This window comes from Fringilla coelebs (genome assembly GCF_963513975.1).
Source record: "Fringilla coelebs genome assembly, chromosome: 15".
In the NCBI taxonomy this organism is placed as follows: Eukaryota; Metazoa; Chordata; class Aves; order Passeriformes; family Fringillidae; genus Fringilla; species Fringilla coelebs.
The window spans coordinates 13,834,987-13,842,313 of NC_140041.1; positions in this window are offsets into that span (position 1 = coordinate 13,834,987).

A 7,327-nucleotide genomic window follows, 5' to 3' on the forward strand; every position below is an offset into this window, starting at 1 on the left:
ATTCCTTGCCGAGACAAGCACTGATCCCCAAAGCCTTGAGGCTGGCTGCTGACCCTGGGGTACAAGCTGCCACTGTCATTGTCCCATCCTCGATCACCTGGCTCGGGGCAGGGTTTGGCTGCTGGCTGGTGATGACAACTCTCCACTCGGGAGTAGAGGAGAAGAGCTCCTGGATGATTCAGGTCCCTGACAAAAACCACTGCCTTTCCCTCCTCAAACCACTTTCCACTCCTGAAGCAAATTTACAAGGGCTCTAAAATGTCCTGCTCCAGGGCATCAGCCAGCTGCTAATGGCTGGGGATTGGGAAAGACATTTCCTCTGCTGAGAAGGATTGCATAAGCGCTTATTAAGGCAGCTCCTGGCCTCTTCAACAAAAGCATCTGGTTTGGGGCATAGCTGGAGACAAACTGCTGGGTCTGGGTGGGCAGAGCTGGGCTTGCTGCTTCCAACCCTTCCCTTAGTGCAGGTTTGGGTCTTCTCCCCTGTGCTGCTGGGGAAAGGGAGGTGGGTCATGACATGTCCTTCTCCCTCTCCCCTGCTCTCCATTAATCCTGGTGGTGCCACTGTGGGGACTTCTCTTTCCACTCCTTCCCACTCCAGGAGCTCAGGGACCTTCCAGCCCCAGGTACCAGGACACCACGTGTGCATGAGGGATTTCCCTGTTCCCTGTTACACCACCATTCCACATTCCTTGAAAAAGGGGCTTCCCTGCTGTCCCATTGCTGCTGTACCTGGCACATGGGCTGGCCTGGCTCGGTGGGTGAGCTCCTGTTCTGCACCCTGTCTGTGTGACAGTGCAGGTAGATGGCTTTGTGGTGAGAAAAGGCTGCTGACAGTGGTCCTGACCACCAAAAAAGGTTGGGATGCTTTTAACAGGGCTCTGCTGTGTCACAGGCTCAGTGTGATGTGCTGGCACTGCAGAGCAGCCAGAGGCAGGGAACGGCATCCTGTCCATGTTTCCCTGTGGTGGGACCATGTCCTGGCATCCCTACTTCCCTCCTTCCTCTCTGTGTGGCTCCACATGAGGGTTTTAATTCATTCTGTCTCTAAGATTTTCAGGTCAATTCCAGTTCACACAGTGTCTCATGCCAGCTCTGGCTATGCCTTCCCAACTCTGCCAGGGTAGAGTTTTGGTAGGTTGAGGATGAGGACTATTAATGGTGCCTTATTATCCTGGTTATACTCAGCTCTCTCAAAATTCCAGGTTTTCTCTCTGCTCAGGTGCAGGAGTTACTGCTCACTTCCATGGGAGCAGAGGGACTGATTTTCCCTTGGTTCCCCCCACTGCATCCTGAGATGTCTGTGCAGCTGCTGGGCCATTACAGCAAGACTCTCAGGATGGGTTTTCTAAGGTTGGATTTAGATGGTTTTAAGAATTAACAAGCATCTGTTAATACTTCTTTTGCAACAGAAAATTATTTGGGAGTTGGGGGTCTTAAATAATTTTAGTGCTTTTTCCCACCCTTTTTCCCCTTGTTTTATAAATGGGAGGTGGCAGAAGCCTCCCAAGAGCTCATTACTCCCCATCCCAAACTGAGATCCAGAACCCAGCATGGCTGTGCTGCTGCCTTCATAGGCATGGGGGGAAGTGGGGGGATTTTGGGGCAAAAAGGCACAGAGACACTCAATGTCCTTTTGTCAGTGTGGTCCATGGTGTCACCATGGATTTTGTACCTCCTTGCATCCAGGCAGTCACAGGATGGGGACATGCTGTAAAAAGTGAATCCAGACCTCCAAAGAATAACACTTTTATTGTATATCAATATACACAGTAAATATGTGACTCCTCCTAACATGCTCTGGAGGAAAAAAAATTGTCTGAAATGGAGCTTATTGGAAGGAAATAAATGGCTCCCATAAAAATGCTGATCCCTCCCTACTTCTCAAAACTGAAACAAAATCATTTGCTGTGAGCTGAAGACCTTTCTTCTCTTGGCTCCTGGTTTTCCAAGAAGAGCAGGGAACATGAAGGAAAAACAAGCTTTCCCCATTAAAACCTGCTTAAGTGAAACTCCAGTTTTCTCTTAAACTTTGCTTGGAAACATTTGGAGCAGCTTCGTGCAAACCAGTTCTGCTCTTTGAAAGCCCATTAAAATAAAAAACACCCAACCCAAAATAGCCATCTCTGCAAGAAGCATCTTGTTTGGACAAAAGTGGTTTGTTATACACCCTAAATCCAAACACTCCTGGGGAAATGTTGTGAAATCCACCAGGCTGGCGGTGCAGTGGCTCCAGGGATGTTTTGTGGGACACTGACAAAGCTGGTGGGTGCTGGCAAGGTGATGGCCACCACCAGCACTTCACTGCTGGTTATCCCAGATGCTGGAGTATCCCTGATTTTAGCACAGGGCATTTTCCATCAGGGTGAAGGCTTGCAGGGTGAGTTCTGGCAGGGAGGGATTTTGTACCAGAGCTTAGCCCCACTCTGATCTTGCCCCAGAGCTCCTGTGGCCTCTCTGAAGGGCCCATCACATGCAGGAGCTGAGAACACTCCCCCTGGGACAAACAAAAACCATTTTCCAACACGGTGTTAAAGCCCTTAATTTTTTTTTTAACATACTCCATGTTATACCTAGAGCACAAAAAAGCCCCCACAGTAATTCCTAAGGCAGCAATGTACACACCAGCAATCCTGATACAATATTCATACCTATATATAAGAATAAACTTGTGTATACAAATCACTATTTTAGTATCTAAAAATTAAATACATGTAAGTACAAATATAATTACAATTGTATTTGTAAATACAAAGAAATATATGTAGCGTGTGTGTATATGTGTGTATATATATATATATGGTGGTTCTTTTTCTGCTAGTGGCATCAGTGTGTGATCTAGGAAATCCCAAATATTTCTATGCCAGGGTCTTTGGCAGTGAAGTTTTGCCATGCAGCTGCCCCTCCTGTGCAGCAAGCCCAGCCTGGTGAAGCCCTGCCAGGAGCACAGCACCCATGGAATTAAGAAGTTGTTCCTCATGGATTTGCCTGAACTTGCCAGTTTAGGGGGGAGCAGGGATCCTCTGGGTGGGCACTCCAGCTCGCTGTGGCTCTCCAGAAGGAAGCTGGCCCAGCCTCATCTGCTCAGTGTGATGCTGAAATCGGGGGGTGGAGGGTGGTGAGCCCCCAGTGCTGTGTCCTCCCACCCCAAGAGCTGCTGCCCCAGCCTTTCCTCTGGAGGGGATGGGGGGAGAAGGGACTACACCACTGTGAAACTGCAGTTTTAGAGGGTGGTGGTTGTTTTCTTGGGCCAAAAGGACAAGAAACATCATGTCTAAAGATGACAGGCTCGATTTGCTGTGTCATTAACCAGAGCCGAAACTCTAGATGGGCTGGGTCTCCTGCGAGCTGCACGCTGCTTCCCGTGCTGCTGCTGAGCTCTGATTCTGACAGATAAAGGCCTTTGTGGGTGCATTTCTCTTGCTCAGACCTTGTTTTAATTCCATGGATGCTCATATGCTGTCTGTGAGATGAGGAAATTGTTTCTCCCTCACTCCCACATGTCTCTGAATGTGCCCCGTAAAATGCACCGGCTCCCCAGCACACATGTGCTCCCCCAGGTTCTTGCAGGGGCTTCAAATAAGCACAAAGCATAACCCTCCTTCTCCCCAGGAAAAAAACCCCTCATTCCCAACCTTCCTCAGACCTGAGATCTCATGGTTGGATCCCCAGGATCTGACCCAGGAGTGGTGTGGTGACAATGGTGCGAGGAGCAAAAGGGCAGCAGAATTGGGAAGCCCCACAGATGCCCCATAACCACCCATCTTTTGGTCCTGGCTGTGGTGAAAAACCCCAATCCACGTTAAAAGCAGCTGCTGAGACCCAAATGTGGTGGGTGAGGAGAGCAGCCACCATCCAGGTGAGCTGGGCTGCAGCATTCGCCCACACCAGGGGCTCTGCTGGGCTTATGGACACCAGCACCTAAACACAAAGCATTTTTTAAAGGAGCACGGGTGCTCTGGGCTCTGAGCAGCCCCTGCCTTTGCAAGCAGAAAGCTGGAGGTGACAGGGCTCACATGGAGGTGGCTGGAAAGGGAGCAGTGGAGCTGAGTGTGCATGAGCAGGCTCAGAGCGCGGTAGGAAAAAATACCGCAATAGGCAAAGCATCTCCCGTTTGCCCCTAAGCTCTGGCTCTTCCTGTGCTGATAACAAGCCCAGTAAATCTCCTTACAGCAATGAGACATTTTTTTCCCCTCTCCTTCCCTCCTCACAGCCTTGTCAGACTGTGCTGGCTGCAGGAGCCGGGGTGGGACCGCCCTCCTCACCCCTCTGTGGGGAAGTGTCCCAAAGCATGCAGCCCCCCGAGCATCCCAGCAGGTTCCAGAGGTTTCAAGCCCTGCCCTGAGGTGTGGGAAGGAGCTGGGTGCAGGCAGGAGCTGTCTCCTCTCTAATTGCCCCCGGAGCCCTATGGCTGAGCCGCTTGCTGCTATCTCAGGCCATCGCAGCTGGTGCTGGGCTGAGTCAAGAGAGATGGAGACTGATACTGGCCCTCTGTCCGGCTGACAGGGGTGCAGGGCAAGAGGGGAGGAAGAAAACCTGGGACATACCTGTCCAAAATCTCCCTGGCCTCAGTGCTTTGGCCGAAATAGGGAGCTTAGGCAGTGAGCAGGTTCCCATCAGCAGTTTGGTGCTCAGCCCTGGGCTGGATGAGCCCCAGTGACCTGTCAGATGTAGCTCCTGACCTGGGAGAGTTTGAGCCTGCCCAAAACCCGGCAGAAAGAGCATTGCTGTTCTGAAAAAGTAGCTCTGGATATGCTTGGCAGCAGGATGGGGTTTACTCAATTTAGGAGTTCTGGTGGGACACGGGGCCATCATTTCCCATGCAGGAGATGGCCACAGAGCTTCCTCCCAACTGCCCTTTTTATGGCTGAGGGCTGGGACCCCTTTCTGGTCCCACCACGCTGCTGTTCCTCCCCGTGCCAGGACCCTGCCACTGAGTTGCCCCAGTAAATGCCACCGTGCCGTGGCTCAGCTGCTGCCCTGTTGGGATTTTCCTCCCTCGTGCATCAGCAAACACTGCTCATTCTCCTCTTCCTCTCGTGAATTCCTCATAAATTCCCTGCTGCCAGCTCCACCAGCGCCGTGTTCCCATTAAACCTTGCAGGCTGATTGCATCTGTCAGTGTCACTGTCTGGGGCTGGAATGTGTCACCCTGCTCCAGAGGAGTCATGTATTCAGCCGTGGCAGAGCATTTCAGGACAAAGCACTGGGTTAGATCATGGTGGGACAGTTTTGCTGCAGTGGCAAGCGCTGATCCATCTTGCAGAGCGGGAGGAAAGCACCGCCTCTGGATTCTTTCCTATTTATTTTTCCTAAACAGAGGGCCGAGAAGTGCGAGAGTCACCTACCAACAGGATCCTGAGCTTTGCTGGAGTGTCCTAAAGAAAGGGAGTTTGCTTTAAAAAGCCTCCAAACCCCAGACATTTTTTCCACTGTCCCTGTCATGCCTCACTGTTTTTGTCTGGATTCTTGGGGTGCCTGGTTGGTGGCAGGGGTGGCCCCAGAGCTGCATGTACTTTGGGGTCCCTGCTGTGTGATAGCAAGGGCTGGGGTTTGTGGGGTCTAGGATGCCCACAGTAGTGGAGGAAGCAGGTACAACCATGACCCAGCACCTCACCATGTCCCTGCAGGCAGAGGGACAGGGAAACTCTGGTGGTGACAGTGCAGTGACCGTAGGGAGCAGCCAGCTATGACACTCCCATGCCCACACCAGGTCCCTAATGCTGAGGAGGGTGATCTCTTGAGATATTAGGTGTGATAATCAGACATTCAGGGTTAAAACATAAAATGAAATTATGCTTCTGCTCTCATTATCCATGTAAGTGTGCAGCTGCATGCTAGAACCCCACATGCTGGGAAATGCTTCATCCTGACCATCAGGAGCTTCATCCCCTGTCCCTGCTTGGGGAAATCTCATCCCCATGTCTTTGGGTGGGGCATGGGGTGAGATGAGGAGATGAAAGGACAGCTGTAGCCTCCAGGAGAGGCACCCTTGCACAGCGGCTGTGCAGCAGGAGCAAGGCATTCCTGGCACGGTGATGGACTCAACTGCCTTCCTTTGGGATACATACCCTTGGATGGTACCATGCCACTGGTGGCAGGTTTCCCATTGCTTTTTCTCAGCTACCTGTGCTGGTGTCCTCCAAGGGAGGCTCAGATGCACTGGGAAGCTCCTCTCCCCAGGGTGCTGCCCGGTGACCTGCGTATGGTAAGGGTGGAAGAGACAGTCAGTCTGTGTTGCTTTGTTTATAAGAACATATTTGCAGTGATTGATGTCTGAGCTGGGGAAGTATGCTTGCAAGTGAGACTTTAAAACATGAATCAAACAATGTTTGGAATATGTATGCTGCTCTGTCAAACATTTCTCGGCGTTTGGAGTCTGCAGAGCCTGCGCGTCCAGAGGTACGCAGAGGTGTCTGCAGGGAAAGCATCCACCACGCTGTGAGGGTGAGGGCGGGCATCCTTCAGCCTCACCATCACCTCTCCACTCCAGGAGGCTGCTGGGAACAGTTCAGGACGTGCAGCGTGGCCAGGGGTGCACGTGGAGGCGTCCCGTTAAGCGCCGTCCATCACGGGACATTCCTTCAGGCGACGCTCCTTTCTGCCAAATCCTCCCCTGGGCCTGCTGAGGAATGAGAGCAGCCCTGGAGGACAGACTCGGCTTCCAGGCTTCCTTCCCCTCCAGATAACCCCACTGCCCGTGGAGGGAAGAAAGGTCTGGAAGGGGAGGGCCGCATCCAGATGTTCACTAAGTGCATTAAGACCCTCAGCCAGGGGAGCACATGCTTCAGGTTAAGCCCCTGAGCAGTCCCAGCTGCAGCAGAATTAATAAAGTCTTCACTTAATCACTTACTGAATGCTCTCCCTGATAAGGGCCGGGGTAGTTTATAGTGGACAGGGAATCTTCTCAGGGTTTCTCTTTGCATGCCCTGCTTGGGCAGTCCTGTGTGGGCATCCCTCCACACTGGCATCCCTGCTGCCATGCCAACTCCTTTGCCCATGGAGCAATGTGGGTTTCCCAGTTAAGAGAGCAGCCTGAACTATAATGCTGGGATTGTGGACCTCATCCCATATTTTCTGGAGCTCTGCTTTCTCTTCTATTCAAATGGATGTTCCCCTTCCCATTGCCCATGGAGTGGGGCTGGACATGGCAAATCTCAACAGAACCAGCTGTGGAAATAGCTGCCAGCTGTTGGAACAGCTCTGTCCCAGCTGCTCCATCAAACTTCCTTCAGCTCCCAGGGGACACCTTGCTCTCCTAACCCCAAAATGCCCCTGGGCCACCACCTCACTCCAGAGAGGATCCAGCTGAGGTGAGTGATGTCCT